Source organism: Anabrus simplex, chromosome 5 (assembly GCF_040414725.1).
Source record: "Anabrus simplex isolate iqAnaSimp1 chromosome 5, ASM4041472v1, whole genome shotgun sequence".
NCBI classification, from domain to species: Eukaryota; Metazoa; Arthropoda; class Insecta; order Orthoptera; family Tettigoniidae; genus Anabrus; species Anabrus simplex.
In genome coordinates this window covers 132,503,395-132,521,909 of record NC_090269.1, presented here as the reverse complement: position 1 = coordinate 132,521,909, position 18,515 = coordinate 132,503,395, and the positions used below count along the sequence as shown (strand labels likewise).

The following is an 18,515-nucleotide window of genomic DNA, read 5'->3' as shown; positions in this document are numbered from 1 at the left end:
AACCTTCAACCCCTCCAACCTTCTAAGACATATGTGAGAACCAATCAACGTCGAACCCTTATACCTTCTCCTCGATGTAAACTGTTGTAAGCATACACTTTATCTTCAGAACATGTTCTGATTTATTGTGAAGAAGTGTGTCTGTGGCAAGCCCAAAGAAAAATCACCGGGCGAGTTGGCTGTGCGCTTAGGGGCACGCAGCTGTGAGCTTGCATCCGTGAGATAGTGGGTTCGAACCCCACTGTCAGCAGCTCTGAAGATGGTTTCCCATGGTTTCTCATTTTTACAGGCAAATGCTGGGGCTGTACCTTTATTAAGGCCACGGTTGCTTCCTTTTCACCCCTAGGCCTTTCCCATTCCATCGTCCCCATAAGACCTATCTGTGTCGGCGTGACGTAAAAAAAAAATTGTAATTGCAAAGAAAAATCGTCGAAGTATTACTGGTTGAAGCGGTGAATCATAGGGGATCCCAATTTCACTACGGATGGAAAGGTAGCCTTTTGCCAAGCTTGCTGTAAGGAGGTAAGTTTGTCTGTTTGTTCTTTTTACTTTTTTTTGTGGCTGAACTACGATCGCATTTCATTGTAGCATTTATAGGCCTATTAATTTACATATTGTGGAAAGTTGTTTTGTTGCAATGATGAATTAATCGTGGACTTTCAATAAATATTGCCAAAATGTAAATAATCATTTAATTACTGAACGAGGAGTTAGAACGCCGGTGGTCTCTTGTCACAGAGTGGATGCAAATTAAAAATCGGTATTTTTAACTCTGATTCCATTCCCATGAAAACAGAGATTTACAACTGAAATATTTTCTTTATTTCTTTCTTTCTTAATCTGTTTACCCTCCAGGATAGGTTTTCCCCTCGGACTCAGGGATGGATCCCACCTCTACCGTCTCAAGGGCAGTGTCCTGGAGCGTGAGACTTTGGGTCGGGGGATACAACTGGGGAGGAGGACTAATACATTACCCAGACAGCTCACCTTCTATGCTGAACAGGGCCCTTGTGAAGGCATGGGAAGACTGGAAAGGAAGGCAAAGAAGAGGGAAGGAAGTGCCCACGTCTTTAAGTTAGGTACTATCCCTGCATTTTCCTGGAGGAGAAGTGGGAAACCACAGAAAACCACTTCGAGGATGGCTGAAGTGGGAATCGAATCCACCTCTACTCAGTTGATCTCCCAAGGCTGAGTGGACCCCGTTGCAGCCTAAGTGGCACTTTTCAAATTTCGTGGCAGAGCCAGGAATCGAACCCAGACCTCCGTGGGTGGCGACTAATCATGCTAACTACTACACCACAGAAGCAGACTACAACTGAAAAGTAATTTTTTAAAATTGTGAGTAATTTTCACCAGCGCTATATGTAGGCTCTAGTGAACTCTACAAGATGGCACAGCTTGGACGATGTCATAGCGTGTTTAACAAGGCTACAAAGACTATCTTTACAAGACCAGGCCAGTGAAAAGACCGTTGGTCTGGATTGTTGAGGTCCGGTTAGTAACCGTTGTGCTGAGGGGCTGGCAAGCAGAGAGAGTCTGGGATGCGTAAATTCTAGCATCTCATCTGGAGTCTTGCTAAATTGTGACAAAAAGTAAGTTTATGGGCGCATGCCAAGACAATTTCAAATTGCGCGGTTTTCTAATTTTCAACGAGGGTGGCAGCCTTGTGGGCACACATGATGCAGGATCTATTGCAGGCAACAGAAAATAGACTTCATGACAGCTGATCCGGCTGACCAAAGGTGGCGAATAGCAACATATAAAATGTTCACAAATCTTAGATTTATTGTGCCTCCGTTTTAATTCTATACAAGTAAGAATACTGCTAGGGCAGCTTGGTGAGTTTCTGACAAGCATATAAGAAGGATCTTTCCTCTACGCTACTCAGGTATCGTTTCACGTTATTTTTATTATTTTTTCACCCGGTGAAGTCGACAGGAAACTGCCAGATTATAACTAAACACTTTTAGGACATATTTCCATGTAAATTACAAATTCTCTTGTTCCTACTTTAAAGTTTTGTACTTCTAGAAACATCACCTCTAATAGTCTTTTTTTTTTTTTTTTTTTATGAAACAAATGCATATTTATACTGTCCCACTCGTTGGATGAATGGTCAGCATACTGGCCTTCGGTTCACAGGGTCCCGGGTTCGATTCCTGGCCAGGTCGGGGATTTAAACCTTAATTGGTTAATTCCAATGGCTCTGGGGCTGGGTTTATGTGGCGTTTTCAGCATTAGAAATCATCCTAGGTATAGCCCTCATTTTCACAGACATGCAGGTCGCCTAATAGGCTGTCTACGAGAAAAAGACCTGCACTAGGCCTCTCCGGAGGTCATACACCATTATTATGTTTATACTAAGCAATATTGCCAATTAGCCCAGCTGTAGAAATATAAGAACATTGAAATTTAAGTCAGTTTTATTATTTTTCAGATCAAATATGAAAAGATGCCATATAGATCAACATAGAAATACTGCGATGCATTTGACACGAGTACAGAAAGAGTTGTCATTGCAGCTTTTCTACCAGTCTACTGTGAACAGCGACCAACAACAATTTTCTATAGACCTGTGCACTGTAATGGTGGGAGCTAATATCCCCTTGCATAAACTGGAGCATCTTCAAACTTCAACAAGCTGTCGGGAGCAATCACTGAGTTGGAGACGAGTAGTTTTCTTCCAGTGGAGTCATTTAGGATTGTGGAAGAAGTCAGGAGAAAATTTGACTGAACCTCTGGGAAGGCAGCCACTGTCAGCAAAAAGATCCATAAGGGTCCTGCAGCAGAATCCATGATGGAAAGCGATGGTAAAAGTAGCCAGGGTGCTACGAGGTGATTAAGGGTTATAAATTTTATGTTGTTGGTGCGTATTGAACTGAGAATAACATATGAGTAACAACACAGTAAAGGTTTCCACCTATTCAATACAAAATATATTCACAATATTTTAAAATTACATGGAACTAGTTTCGACCCATCTAGGGGTCATCATCAGCCACATCAAAGCAAAGATCACTCTTGACAAAATGCTAAGAACATGTTAATTTTAACAGTAAGATTATTATGGAATAACAAGTGAATGTGGTAAATGAAAAGAGATGTTAGTATGGGACAGGTGAGTAAAAGCTAATAAATATACAAAGAATATACATAAGAGGTTTGGAACAAAGTATAAAAGGGGGCTTAGTGTTGTAAAAATTATATAATCATGGAAAACAGTAAGTCCTTATAATGAAGAATGTAATGTGAAATGACACATATAAAATTATATATGGCTTAGGAAGAGTGGAGGTGGTTTAGGAGGGGAAGAGGGCTAAGGTGGGGTTGAAGGGTGCGGGAGAAAGGGTAATTGTCTCGGAAAAGTATCTTTGATTAAATTTAGGATTGAGTTTTGGTTGGCTGCATTATTGTTTCTGAGGAAAGTGATAAATAGATCGAAGAGTATGTTGGGTTTCTCTAAGATTTCATCGAGATTGTGACTGGCGTTAAAGTATTGATCTAGGTGTATGTAGTAATTTTCCATTATGTCAAGTAAAGGGCCCTTGTTTGCTAATACCAGGATGTCCATGTCTTGTTCGATATTGGTGAAATTATGGTTATAATCTTGCATGTGTTGGCCGATGGCTGAAAACTTGTTGCATTTTATTGCATTAGTGTGCTCGTGGTATCTGATATTGAAGTTTCTACCGGTTTGCCCGATGTAGGTTTTTTCACAGGTGTTATATTTGATCTTATAAACTCCTGATTTTAAAAAACTGCTGGTCCTATTGATGTGTGAAGTATTGTGTAAAACGTTCACGTTCTTATAGTTGGTTTTGAAGCCTTCAGCATACCTATGTCCAAGAAAGATCTAAATAACGAACTCAACACAATCTGCGGAATCGCAAAATTCAACGGCTTCAGCAACCATTTTATAGAAAGGATAATCAATAAACATAAATATCGCCCAAAAACTACCCTCAAAAAAGAAACAACTAAACCTCTAACATTTTCCACCTTCACGTTCAACAATGATATCTACAAGTTAACCAATATCTTTAAGAAACAAGGCGTTAAAATAGCCAGTCACAATCTCACAATCTCAATCTCAATGAAATCTCAGAGAAACCCAACATACTCTTCGATCTATTTATCACTTTCCTCAGAAACAATAATGCAGCCAACCAAAACTCAATCCTAAATTTAATCAAAGGTACTTCTCCGAGACAATTACCCTTTCTCCCGCACCCTTCAACCCCACCTTAGCCCTCTTCCCCTCCTAAACCACCTCCACTCTTCCTAAGCCATATATAATTTTATGTGTGTCATTTCACATTACAAGGACTTACTTTTTTCCATGATTATATAATTTTTACAACACTAAGCCCCCTTTTATACTTTGTCCAAACCTCTTATGTATATTCTTTGTATATTTATTAGCTTTTACTCACCTGTCCCATACTAACATCTCTTTTCATTTACCACATTCACTTGTTATTCCATAATAATCTTACTGTTAAAATTAACATGTTCTTAGGATTTCGTCAAGAGTGATCTTTGCTTTGATGTGGCTGATGATGACCCCTAGATGGGTCGAAACTAGTTCCATGTAATTTTAAAATACTGTGAATATTTTGTATTGAATAGGTGGAAACCTTTACTGTGTTGTTACTCATATGCTACGAGGTGAGGTAGATGAAGCGGTTGAACTAAAACCAGATGAAGTAGCTTCATTGAAGTTTTGTTCAATCACTTCCTGTGATGTTAAGATTTCTCTCAGTACAAAACATTCTGCCCGACAGGAGAACAAGATTGTTACCGGAAAGCATTGAAACGTTGCTTGTTGTAAATTCCTTTTATAGTAATTGAGCATATTATTAAATTATAAGTATTTTTCCAAGCCTATTTTGAACATTAGTGCCTATATACATACCTATTTTGGCTAATTTAAGAGCATATGTGCCTGCCTATTTTAACTGTTTTTAGTGCCTATAATTCTCGTCTCTAGTGATGATCCAGACTAAAAGTGATACCCTGGTCCTCCAGGTTAGGCGTTGGTGCATGGGGCCAACAACTCCACCACCACAAAACTACATTCTTCAGAAACCAAATCGAGATAACCAGACTGTCCCAAACGTACGACGACTAAAGCGCGCTAAATGGCAACAATACGGATATATTGGAACATGGAATGTGAGAAGTCTGGATGATGTGGAGACTAATCTGAGGACCGTTGGAGTCAGGAGGTGGCGTAGGCGTGCTGAAGACCGGGATGACGGGAGAGCTGTGGTCAAGGAGGTCAAGGTCCTTAAAGGACCATAAAGTCATGGAGTAAGTAAGTAAGTAATTATTATTATTAAATATCTTCACTGGTGTAATCACATAAGCACGATTGTAAATAAAGGTTACAGATCTTTTCATATGGTTATGAGGATATTTAAGGGTTGTAATAAAGGTGTGAAGGAAAGAATGCATAAGTAAACTGGTAAGATCCCAATTAGAGTATGATTCCAGCGTGTGGGACCTTCACCATAATTACTTGATTCGAGAACTGGAATAGATCCAGAGGAATGCATCACGATTTGTTCTGGGTGATTTGACAAGAGAGTAGTGTTAAGAAAATGTAACAATCTTTGCAGCTAGGAAGACTAGGGAGTAAGGAGACGAGCTGCTGGACTAAGGAGTGTGTTCAGATCTATCACAGACCAGATGGCGTGGAATGACATTAGTAAATGAGTAAGCTTGAGTGGACAAAGGACTTGCTATAAGAGTAAAAAAACTAATCAATTTATTTATAGATTTTATTTTGAAAGTTAAATATTTTGTGGGGATTGAAATACATTCTAAATAAAGATATATTTCTATCTTTTGTTTCTAAATTTTTAAAACTTCACCGTGCTCATATTTGATGCTAAAGAATCTGGATCATGCAGCGTACTTTCAAGGGCGCAAAGGCACCGACTATTTCAATTATATCCATGGATGTCCGACGCCATGGCTAAATGGTTAGCGTGCTGGCCTTTGGTCACAGGAGCCCCGGGATCAATTCCCAGCAGGGTCAGGAATTTTAACCATAATTGGTTAATTTCGCTGGCACAGGGGCCGGGTGTATGTGTCGTCTTCATCATCATTTCATCCTCATCACGACGTGCAGGTCGCCTACGGGAGTCTAATCAAAAGACCTGCATCTGGCGAGCCAAGCTTGTCCTCGGACACTCCTAGCACTAAAAGCCATACGCCATTTCCATTTCATATCCATGGATGACACATTTGATGCCAAGGAGGCTGAGCTCACAGAGTCTGTCTTGGGTCATAAAATTTTATACATATTTCTTTACAAGTTTCAGTTTTGAAAATGACTGATTGCAGGAGAAATAGCAACACGAATAATTAGATCTAAAATTTGGTATTTTGGAACCAACTTTCACTATTTCGTTAACAACTTGGCACAGATATTTGTGAGAGAGCGTGTCGCTTTTGATACAAGAGACAGCTTACTTACGAATCAACATAATTAGGTACAATAATTTGGAGGCAGATACAACCATCCAACAATTACTCTACATTACTCTACATACAAACTGTAACAACAAACTTTTTTGGGCCATTATACAAATGCATCACGATGTCACCTTTCCTGCACAGAGTGGCATTCGGGTGAAGTTATTTATTCATTTATCTACTTTTTCGGGAAAAGACTGCAGGCCCCTTAAGCCCTGGGACCACTGCATCGTAGGCCTTGCAGACCCTAATGTTATGCCACTATGAGCAAGGCAAATATTCTGCATTCATTGGCAAACAAAACTTGGTACAAAACAGTCCATCCTGCATTAAATTGTATCATGCCTGTATTAAAGCTGCCATATGATGTCCAGATGAAAAGCCTGAATCTCCTTATGATCATACATAACTGTTTCTTCCCAGTTTGAGAATGATGATTGTTGTTGGTTCCAGAGGCCAGAAATCGAGGTTGTCAATCATTCTTGCAGGTTGGACAAATACTCAATGATCCATGCCAGTGGTCATCAATAAATCATTGAGTAATATTGGCCTCAGGGTCTTTATCAAGAGAAAGGGACATACAGCGGTCTTCTGCAGTTGTCCGCCTGGATGATCTATATTTAGCAAGTAGTGATCATTATGTCTGGCTCCATGGCTAAATGGTTAAAGTGCTGGCCTTGGTCACAGGAGTCCCGGGTTCAATTCCCGGCAGGGTCAGGAATTTTAACCAAAATTGGTTCATTTCGCTGGCATGGGGGGCTGGGTGCATGTCGTCTTCATCATCATGACGCGCAGGTCGCCTACGTGAGTCAAATAAAAAACCTGCATCTGGCGAACCGAACTTATCCTCAGACACTCCCGGCACTAAAAAGCCATACGCCATTTCATTTTTTCAGTGATCATTATCTCTATGTCTGAATCACAGCATTATAAAATTTGGCCTTACTCAACTGACAACCCTGCTCTTCGGTAATCCACTAACCATTTTGTAGTGGTAGTGATGATGGTGATTATTATTTTGAGGGGAATTGCAACTAGGTAACCATCATTCTCCAAGCTCTATGACAACACCACGGTACTGCACGGTTAAGACAAGGAAGGAAGCGACCATGACCTTAAGGTACAGGCTCTGCATTTGCCACATGAGAAAATGGGAAACTACAGACAACCAACAATCTACAGAGCTGCCAATAACAGGGTTCAAAACTTTCTCCTGAATTCAAGTTTACAAATATATGACCCGAACGAAACTGCTAACTTGTTCGGTCACTGATAGTATTCTGACGTACATGGACAACTGTGTGTAGACATCACTCATCGATACTGGCTCTTTCTCTTTTGTTTAAATCCATCCTACAGCATACACAACAGAGCAGCAATACCATACGTACTTTCTTCTAGACGGTACAACTTCAACTGATAACAATCGACTATGTTTTGCTTTTGAGGAAACACTACATACATACTGTATGTGTTTCAATTACTGTCATTTTTAAAGGACTATTCAATTTTCATGATATACCCATTCAACCCAAAGATTTCCGATGAAACTTGTGGAGAAAATGCAAACATATCTTTTGGGCTGAAGAGGATGTTAGCCTCCGCTCCAGCTGGTTCTAGCTGTAGCAACTTCTTCACACTGGTAAATTTAATGATGAAGTGGATAGTGGATGAAATACAATTTTCAACATTTTGAAGTTTATCTAATAGGACACTATAATAAACAACTATGTGCATTGAACTCTTTTTTCTTCTTAAATAAAATGCCGTAGAATAAAGAGCTAGCCCCACAGCGTACGGGTAGCATGTTTGCCTCTTACCCGGAGGCCCCGGGTTCGATTCCTGGCCAAGTCAAGATTTTTTACCTGTACCTTAGGGCTGGCTCGAGGTCCACTCAGCCTACATGATTACAATGAGGAGCTATCTGTCGGCGAGATAGCGGCCTGGTCTAGAAAGCCAAATATAATGGCCGAGAGGATTTTTCGTGCTGACCACATGACACCTCGTAATATGCAGACTTTCAGGCTGAGCAGTGGTCACTTGGTAGGCCATGGCCCTTCAGGACTGTTGTGCCATGGACTTTGGTTGAGGATCGTTGAGAGATGCCTATAACTTAGGCCTTTAACATTTGTCATAGTCCAGAGAAAAAGTACTCCTTGAGGTTAAAATTTCTGGTGAAGATGGAATACAGATTTGACGCAGGATGCTTATCGTAAAATAATCTAGACTTCATCGTAGAAGAATATCAGATTGTCTAAGAAATGAATACTGCTGGCATAGTGGTGGGGATTATTGTTTTAAGGGGATACCGGTATATTATGAAATAATAATTTTCTCCTAAATTTAGGCAAAAGAGAAAGAGGCCCAACCATTCGAAGAATAAAGATCTTGGCAGTGGTGGTGGTGGTGATTACTGTTTTAAGAGTAAGTACAACTAGGCAACCATCTATATATATAACATTTTTGTCTATACATTGCTCAGAATTTAAAGAGAATTAAAAAGAAATTTAGAAAGAATTCGTATTGGTCCTGTCCACAGTAAAAAGGAAATGAACTTTTTAATTTTCCGTAATGTCTGTCTTTCTGTCTGTATGTATGTATGTATGTATGTATGCGCATCACGAGATAACGGCTGAAGAGAATTTAATGAAAATCAGTATGTGAAGTTGGAGAATAAGTCGCTACAATCTATACCATAAGTCATTTTATTCACACTGAGTAAACTGGTAGTTTAGGGGAAGGCCTAAAATGTAATTCTCAAATATTTATATTATTAGTGGTCTTATCAATAAATACTACTATACATAGCTAAAGTTATGTAATACTGTATTAAATTTCTGATCATTTATGTCTTATACACTTTTACTTTACTGGCTATGATAACAGAGATATTCATGAATTCAGATTTTTGTTGCAAAGTCCATATCAGCGCCAAGTCACGAGAAAATAGGTAAACAGATTTTAGTGAAAATTACTATATAAAGTCGGGGAATAATGAACTACAATCGACACTATAAATTATTTTATAAGATGCCCTAATATCAAAGAGTGATGATGGTACTTGTTGTTTAAAGGGGCCTAACATTGAAAGTCATTGGCCCCTAAATATCACAGAGTTGGAAGAAAACTAAATGTGAAGGCCTACAATATACAGTAGAAAGCTCATAAAATTGATCAACAATAACATTTACATTGACCATTGTTTGTTGTAATGTGCTTCGTGTCTTCTGCTGCCACTCATCTCAGATAGATGGGATTACTGCATACCGAGTGTAACAGCTTGTCTGAATATTGGCGGAAAATAGTTGGAGAGTTGTATAACTTTCTTCTTTAGCATCCCATTCCTCGGGTTTATACATTTTCTGATACTGCTGGTATATAACACACTGGTTCATCGTAGCATACCAGATATTCAATCCCTACTCTGAGGTACTGATTAGAATGAGCAGTGTGTACATTTAACGGAATAATGGCAAAGGAGTGTTCGCGGCTGTCTGCGGTCTGGTCATTCCAGCACTGGAACTTTGGACTGTTAGATCGGCAGAGTATTACTGTAAGTTTCATTTCCGTATTGATTGTAGCTACAACATAAGATTGATACTGAAGCCTCCACCTTATCAATACATTTATTTATATACTATCATTCACAGTACCGGTTTCGACCCTTCAAAGGTCATCCTCAGCTGACAATTACAAATATGGTTCTTAAAACATCACAATGGAAAATATTGTACAGTCGTGACAATTGTCCAATTCAACAGACCGTCTAAAACAAACGATACAATTAAAATAGTAAAATAAGTCCTCTGTTCTTGGATTGTAAAAGGGTTACGTTGTATAAAAGGAGATGTCATTTGCAAATGTTTTTGTTGTTTTGATCAGCGTAAAAATTTGCAATGCTATGTATGCACTGATAGTAGTATTCTTGAAGTGTCCACTATTTTGCGTTAAAACTTAAATTGATTAAAACATTTCGAGGGTTTATTCTTGTAATAACTATATTGTTCGTTTCACTGTGTTCCTCTGCTGGTAGTATGAGCGTCTTGAAGTGACTTGGACACTGTTTTTGAAGCACTGGGTAGTTGTCTAGTGTTCAGTTCGAACCAGCAGAGGAAGACAGTGAAATGAACAATATAGTTATTACAAGAATAAACCCTTGAAATGTTTTAATCAATTAGCCATAAGTTTCAGTTTGAATTGAACACTAGACAACTACCCGATTCTTAAAAATCAGTGTCCAAGTCACTTCAAGACGCTCATACTACCAGCAGAGGAACACAGTGAAACGAACAATATAGTTATTACAAGAATAAACCCTCGAAATGTTTTAATCAATTTAAGTTTTAACGCAAAATAGTGGACACTTCAAGAATACTACTATCAGTGCATACATAGCATTGCAAATTTTTACGCTGATCAAAACAACAAAAACATTTGCAAATGACATCTCCTTTTATACTACGTAACCCTTTTACAATCCAAGAACAGAGGACTTATTTTACTATTTTAATTGTATCATTTGTTTTAGACGGTCTGTTGAATTGGACAATTGTCACGACTGTACAATATTTTCCATTGTGATGTTTTAAGAACCATATTTGTAATTGTACGCTGAGGATGACCCCAGAAGGGTCAAAACCGGTACTGTGAATGAAAGTATATAAATAAATGTATTGATAAGGTGGAGGCTTCAGTATCAATCCTATGTTAGAGTATAACTGTTCGTTAAAAGTGAGAAAATGTACGGTTTTTCATTTGATCAAGTATTTTATATAACATTGCTTTTAATTGCTACATTCCTACTGACATCATTGTAATGATCTATGTTGACTTCAGTTGGGAAAACCACAAAGACAGTCTTTCTGAGAAGCACGGGTACATCAGCTAGTCCTCTATAGAACACTAATCAGAGAGGAAAAATGGAAGGGATCCAACACTTTGAAAAATGAAGGTATCAGCCAAAGGAGTCAGGACCACGAAAGGCGTGAAAATGAAAGACTCCCTAGGTCTTGCAACCTGATATCGCTGGGGTTGGAAAAGAACAAGAATTGACCAAGGGAGGTCAGATAGGATAGATGACAGGCCCATGGTCGCCAACCCATGTTCCCAAGTTGAGAGCACCTGGGATCCCTTTTCGTCGCCTCTTACGACAGGCAGGGTATACTGTGGATGTTATTCTACGGCCCCCTCCCTCAGGGAAAAAAAATCTTTGCAAAAAGAAAGGAAGGACCATGAAATACGTAAAAATGATAGGCCTACTCCATTGTCCAAAGGAGGTCAGATGAAAGTGAGAAGCCTGACATACGCAGGAGTAATGTCTGACTTAGCAAGGGGTCTCATGTTCGTTGCTCCACACTGTCAAGTTGAGAGTCCTTTTTGAGTACCGCACCACTTGTCTCCACTGCAGTGCGCACCATGAGGAAACCATGATTAGGTATCCTACATAGCCTACATTAATTTTTGCTAGTGGTTTAACGTCGTACTAACACACTGAGGGTTTTCGACGACGACGCAAGGATGGGAAAGTAAGCGGCCGTGGCCTTAATTGAGGTACATCCCCAGCATTTGCCAGGTGTGAAAATGTGAAACGACAGAAAACCATCTTCAGGACTGCTGACGATGGGACTCGAACCAATCATCTCACGAATGCAACCTCACGACTACGCAACCCTAACCTCACGGCCAACTCGCTCGGTCCAACAATAACTATTGATTCATCCGAAGTATTATAAATACTGCTGCTAAACATAGTAATACAGTCGCATTTGAACACCCAACATTTGGGTGAACTGAGTATAGCCCAGTCTCTTAATGATTCGACATAATTGAATATTTAAAAGGGTTTAAATTGTAGTTAGACTTACAGTGAACGTAATTAACCATAAGTTAAATGGAAAATTATAGAAGAAAGACGGCCCCAGTCCAATATTAATACGTTGTGCAGAATCTTACGACGTCCATCTTCGGGCTATAACAGTAGTTAACGAATGCATCCATCCTACTCAAGTTCAATGACGTACCGGTAAACGAAGAGGCAATTTTCAGAAAGAAAATACAGAAATGTTTTACATGCAACAACCCGGATACTCAATTCATTAGGAAAAGATTCAAGTTGTGCCACAAAGCCAATCAGATCTCCAATGCCTCCTCGTTGTAACTACGACATATTTAATGACGATACTGTACTCATATCACAATTCCCTTCTCATTTTTTCCATCTACTTGTTTGTATTACTGACCGTACTTCTTGGAAGACGATTTGTTGCTACGGTCCAACGGGACTTTGGACTACGGGTACTGCCTGTATTCTAGGTCAGTTCAAATGTAAAGCGATACTGAATAATTATCTTGAAATTTTGTACATCGTGTACTCTGAAATTCAACGTACAATTTACCTTTCAAATGCATTTTCCCAATACTCCAAATACAGTAGGCTAATTGTAACTGCGTGATTGATTCTTGCTTCAGGGTAATATTGAGAGCATACCAAAGATCTTAAAGACTGAAAATACAATAATGTATCTGCCAATGACTCTCATTCCGTAAGATACTGCTCATCTCTTTACCCAAGTGAAAAAAAATCAAGCAGTGGATGTTGCACCACCATATTTGAATATGTTTGAACGCCGCGCCCGCCATATTACGAGAAATCTTCTTTTTCTTTCTTTTCATTCTTGAGGAGGTAGGTTTGGGATTAAGACCACTATTTCCCAGTCACAAGTCCTACTTAATATTTCACTTGAGTCACTTTACGATACACTCACATCAGAAATAACCGTTTTAGACACAAGTATACTAGGTGATATGTAATAAGAAAAAACACAATGCTGTTCTTCGTGAGTAGAGCCATACAAACTATTACACTTTAGGAACTTTTGGAATACGTAGGGATCCTTATGGACTTTAGCAAAACAAAACTAAAGAACACTTAACTAGGATGTAACAAGAGTGAAACGCTAGGGTCGTGATACACTCTCCGGGAACGTATAGAAGTGCCACTTCTCTGCATTCGGGAAAAACAACTGAATTTCTATAGCGTAATTACAATTTGATTTGAGTGTTGTCAATATACTCGTTAAGAATAGTGATGATGTGTGACGAAGGTTGTGATAGCAAGACTGAAAGACGAGTAGGCAAAGGTACGTGTAATCTAATTAATTTCCGCCTTAAAATTTCCTGGTGTCGTGCGTATTGGGGGCATTGGAAAAATAAGTGGTCGCTGTCTCCATAATTATGTCCACAGGAACAAGCTGAGTCATTCTTGATATGAAAACGATGTAGGTACACAGGGGTTAGCGAATGATTGAAACGTAATCTAATAATGTTAGTAATGTGACGTCGCGTGTACTTATCGTTTGCAAACCACGGTTTTATTGGGATGTTAGGTTGCAATTGATAATAATATTGTCCTTTCGTACTACCTGATAGACGCCATTGTGTGTGCCATGCAAGCTGAGCTTCATGTTCAATACGTGCGAAGAAATCGGAGACCGGAATTTTGATTTGTAATAAATGAGCGGTATCTGCACTTGCTTCCTTGGCTGCTAAATCGGCTATATCGTTACCTACGTGCTGACTATGCCCTTTTATCCATAATAACGTTATAAAAAAGCCAGACGCCTCGAGTTGGAAAAGAAGATATTTAACATCGTATACATACGTATTTTGACTTTGGGAGAAAGATTGTAGAGCTTGTAGCACACTTTGGGAATCACTGAAAATATTTATTTTTCTGTAATTCAAATGCTGGACATATAAAAGAGCTTGGTATATGGCATATAGTTCTGCTGTAAAAATGGTTAAACTATTCGGCAACGGATATTTAAAGCTAGTGTGTGTTTGTGGATCAAAAAATGCTGCTCCAACTCCAGTACACGATTTTGAACCATCGGTAAAAAGATGATAATCTACAGAATTTAATAAACCTTTAAATTTCTTATGAGCAGGTGGTTTGAGGGTAGGTGCACGAATAGATTGATTCGACGAGCCAAAGGGCACAATAATAATAGATGGACGGAATATTTGAATATCATAGATATATGAGTACATATTCAAGCGTAGTGTTCGCAAAATGGTCTCGGGAATATGTTGCATTTCAACGTATGCCATATATATTGCGGGGTATTGATGATTATTAGGAGGACGCTGTTGGTAATATTCATGTAGTAATTTTAATTTAGGGAATATAATGGAGTTCGATCGACTAATATGTTTGAGTAGAAATTTTTTCGAAATTTTTAACCTTCGAATATGAAGCGGTTCTTCTGAAGTTTCCACCAACAGAGCGTTGGTTGGTGTTGTTCTAAGGGCACCCACACTGATACGTAATGCAGAAAATTGTAATCGATCCAATGCTAATAGACTTTGTGTAGAAGCTAAATCAATTATATGTGCACTGTAATCAATAGTGGAACGAATGGTTGCACGGTATAGCTGTAATGCTGACAAGGGGTCAGCACCCCATGCACGTTTCGTTACTGTTCGTAAGATATTGATGTATCGATCAGATTTTCTCATTAAAGACTGCATTTGAGGATGCCATGTTAGCCTTTGGTCTATATAAATGCCTAAATATAAATGCTGTGGGACAAAGGGGATGTTATAATCATCGAAAGTAATAGGACTTCTATCAAAAACTCTTTTGTTAGTAAAAATCATCGCCGCACACTTAGGTAAGGAAAGAGAAAGTCCATGGGTCGATAGCGACCGAAAAACTAGACTTAAAACATGGGATATTGTAGCTCTACAACTGTCAATGTTGTGGTGTGAACAATAAAATACATAATCATCTGCATAGGCTAGAATTCGGGCATACGGTGTTACTATAGATTCTAGATCTTTCATATAAAGAGAAAACAAAATGCCTTTTAGTATTGATCCCTGTGGCAATCCCTGCGATGTGAGCCGGCTATCAATTTTATGTTGAGTTGATTTAATTGTTAATCTACGATTGGTGAATAATTGGTGTAAAATAGAAATGAATCTGATGGGAAATCCATAGGTAGATTACTTCTCCCATAGGATATGTAATAAAACGGCATCATAGGCGCCTTTTATATCCAAGAAAACTGCAATAGTAGATTGCTTCCGCCATTTTGCTAATAAGATAACCAAAAGGAATATAATAATAGGTTCCTGTGTACTATGACCGCGCATAAAAGCGAATTGGTACTTAGGTAACGAATAATATTCTAATATCCACACCATTCTTTTCATTAGGATTTTACAAAAAAAATTCGGATACATGATCCCATTACAATTCCGCGAAAATTGTCAGGTACAGTGGGTCGTTTGGTGGGTTTTAAAATGGGGGTTATAAAAAATTGTTCCATTGCATTGGCACTTGTAATGTCTCAAAAATGCCATTGTAATATTGTAGTAAGTGGATATGGGCTTGGGAAGGCAATGCCTTTTGCATAAGATACGTGATTGCATCAGGTCCTGGAGAGGAACTATTAACGTTATACAGGACAGATTGAAGTTCATTATAGGTGATTGGTTTTAATAATAAATTAAAATGACAAGAATCACCTACCGGGGAGGGTATAAAGGGGGGATTTACTGATACTGGGGCGACAGTGTGCAGAATGTCCTCTAAAACTTGTCGAGGAAATGAAAAGTTAGCTTGATATTGAAACGTTCTTGTAATCATGCGAATGACATTCCAGAATTTCGCGGCCGGTAGCTGTGGAGTTAAAGTAGAAATGAAAGATTGCCATGCCTGGCGTTTCTTGGTGTTAAAAATTAGCTTTGTTTTTGCTATATGATTACGCAATTGGAAGTAAAGATGTTGTGTTATAGATTGACGATATTGTTTAAATAATTGTTTTCTCTTAATAATGAGGTCATGGCATTCTTTATCCCACCATTTTATTACGTACTCCGGGAGGAGCTCATTACCTTAAGAGGTCTGCACGGATGGAACATATTTAAATAATGAGTTAAATAGGGAATCAAGGTTGAAAAGGTGATAGATGTACCACGTTCGTGCTGTAGAATATGATTGATATATGCTTGATAAGTTTGGATATTGAAATTTTTATAGGAACGTACATTACTTACGAGTGAAGGGGCATTATAGCAGGAGGTTGTTGGGTTATTACCATAAGTTGTGATGATTGGAAAGTGGTCACTGGTGTAAGTGTCGGATAATGTGTGCCACGTGGTAATAGGAGCCATGTTTGTACGGCATAACGTAAGGTCCACAGCACTTGGTGGAGATCCAGGCGGTGTAAAACGCGTTGGTGAGCCGTCATTTAATATAAAAAGGTCATGACGATTAAATATAACAAGCAAATTTGATCCCTTTATCGTGTCCGTTGTACACCCCCACTCAGTGTGGTGACAACTGAAATCGCCGACAATGAAAAGGTGATGGAATTGTGCAAATTGCTCGAAAAATTGTGACCATTGACTCTGAGTAACATAAATTTGAGGGGGACAGTATATATTCATAAAACAAGTATTACGGTGTACTATACCTACCGCATACGTGTGTAGAATAATATATTGCAAAGTTAGCGGTATATAACTTAATGTCGTTTATACACATGTGGCTACACCATCGAAACTACTACCACCATGGCGGAGAACCTGATAGCTTTTTAATCGGAAGGAAAAGTGTGGTTGAAACCACGTTTCCTGCAAAAATATAATGTTAGTCTGCGTTTCATTTATTAAAAATTGTAATTCATGTTGCTCAGAAGTGACACTTCGACTGTTCCATTGTAAAAATTTAATCATAAAAGAATGTTCATTATATAATCCCTTAATTGGTATAGTACATGATGAAGCTGTGGCTCATGGCTCATATTTTGAAGTAACATTATTATAAGTCGCTCGATTTCCTGATGAAGGCGTTCCTTCGTAGGGGTATAATTTATGGCTTGGGGGGCAACGGAAAATTGCTGCCCATTTTGTTGTGACAAACTTGGTGGATGTGAGACTTGCTCAGATGGTACCATCGTACTCGATGATGGTATAGGGTTTACTGGGGCAGGATGCTCATTTCGAAGTATGGCCATGTATCCCTGCTTATCATAGCCGGGTTCAGGTGTGGGAGGGGGTGATAGTAAAATAACTTGTGTAAACTTTCGTTACGGGGGTTTGATGTCTATGAAGATTGAGGATTCGTTGGTAAAGGGGGGAATTGATTTTCCTGTTGTTCAGAATAATAAACTGGAAGTGCTGTTCTAGCTTTAGCTTCCTGAAAGGACAGATATTCTTTGCTCATTAGCCGTTTAATTTTAACCTGCTATTTGTGTTCACGACAGTTCGGAGATCCCGTAATGTGATTTTTCTTACAATAGACACATTGTATGAATTGCTCAGTACAAGCATTGGTTTCGTGCTGCTGGGAACATTTGCCACAACGTGCATTTTTTGCCTGACATTGCCGTATCGTGTGCCCATATTTGCGACAGTGGATAGGTGAAAAATAAAGGCTTCTACTTCCATATACACCTTGTATAATGCAACATGATGTGGGAGCGTTTGAGCCCGGAATACGATTTTAAGAGAACCCGTAGGGAGATATTGCGTTTCACCATCTTGGACCACTCGACGATTGAGTCTTTGCACACTTTTGACTGGTACTTCAGATTCCAAATACTGGAGTATATCCTCATTAGATAGACCTTTCTCGACTCCGCGGATTTCCAACACTTAAAACTTGCGATGAAGGGATATATGCTTTGATTTTCAGAGTTTCTAGTATAGGGCTGTTCAAAAACGCATTGGTGTTGCGACCTTTACGTTGGATAGATTTAACATTTAACTTTGTTTCATAGAAACGACGACCAAGAGCCATAGGGTGTAAACTACCTATGTTTTGATCCATCGTGGATTCCACAAATACAAAATACGGACCACGGTGAAACCTGTTGTAATCTTCCGGAGGGGATACTACTTGTGACACCGCTGATTGTTGGTTACGTTGTTCAGTATTAGAACGTGATGACACGTCCGTATTAAGACATTGCGAATCATTCCCAGTTGACTGAGATCCTTGTTGTTGCCTCGTATCGATAGAT

The 18,515-nt window shown here is 39.0% G+C and overlaps 1 protein-coding gene across 2 annotated transcripts in view; it reads right to left on the bottom strand.

Annotated features, from left to right (window-relative positions):
• Window positions 1–13,010, bottom strand: part of LOC136873850 (angiopoietin-1 receptor) — a 540,166-nt gene extending 527,156 nt beyond the window's left edge. Inside the window, exon 1 of one of the 2 annotated variants that reach the window (XM_067147131.2) lies at window positions 12,879–13,010. The gene's annotated coding sequence lies outside the window, so the exon portion shown is untranslated. Of the gene's footprint in view, window positions 1–12,347; window positions 12,625–12,878 lie in introns of those variants that run through there. The other variant, XM_067147132.2, reaches the window with a different exon arrangement.
• Between the last annotated feature and the right edge of the window lie 5,505 nt (window positions 13,011–18,515).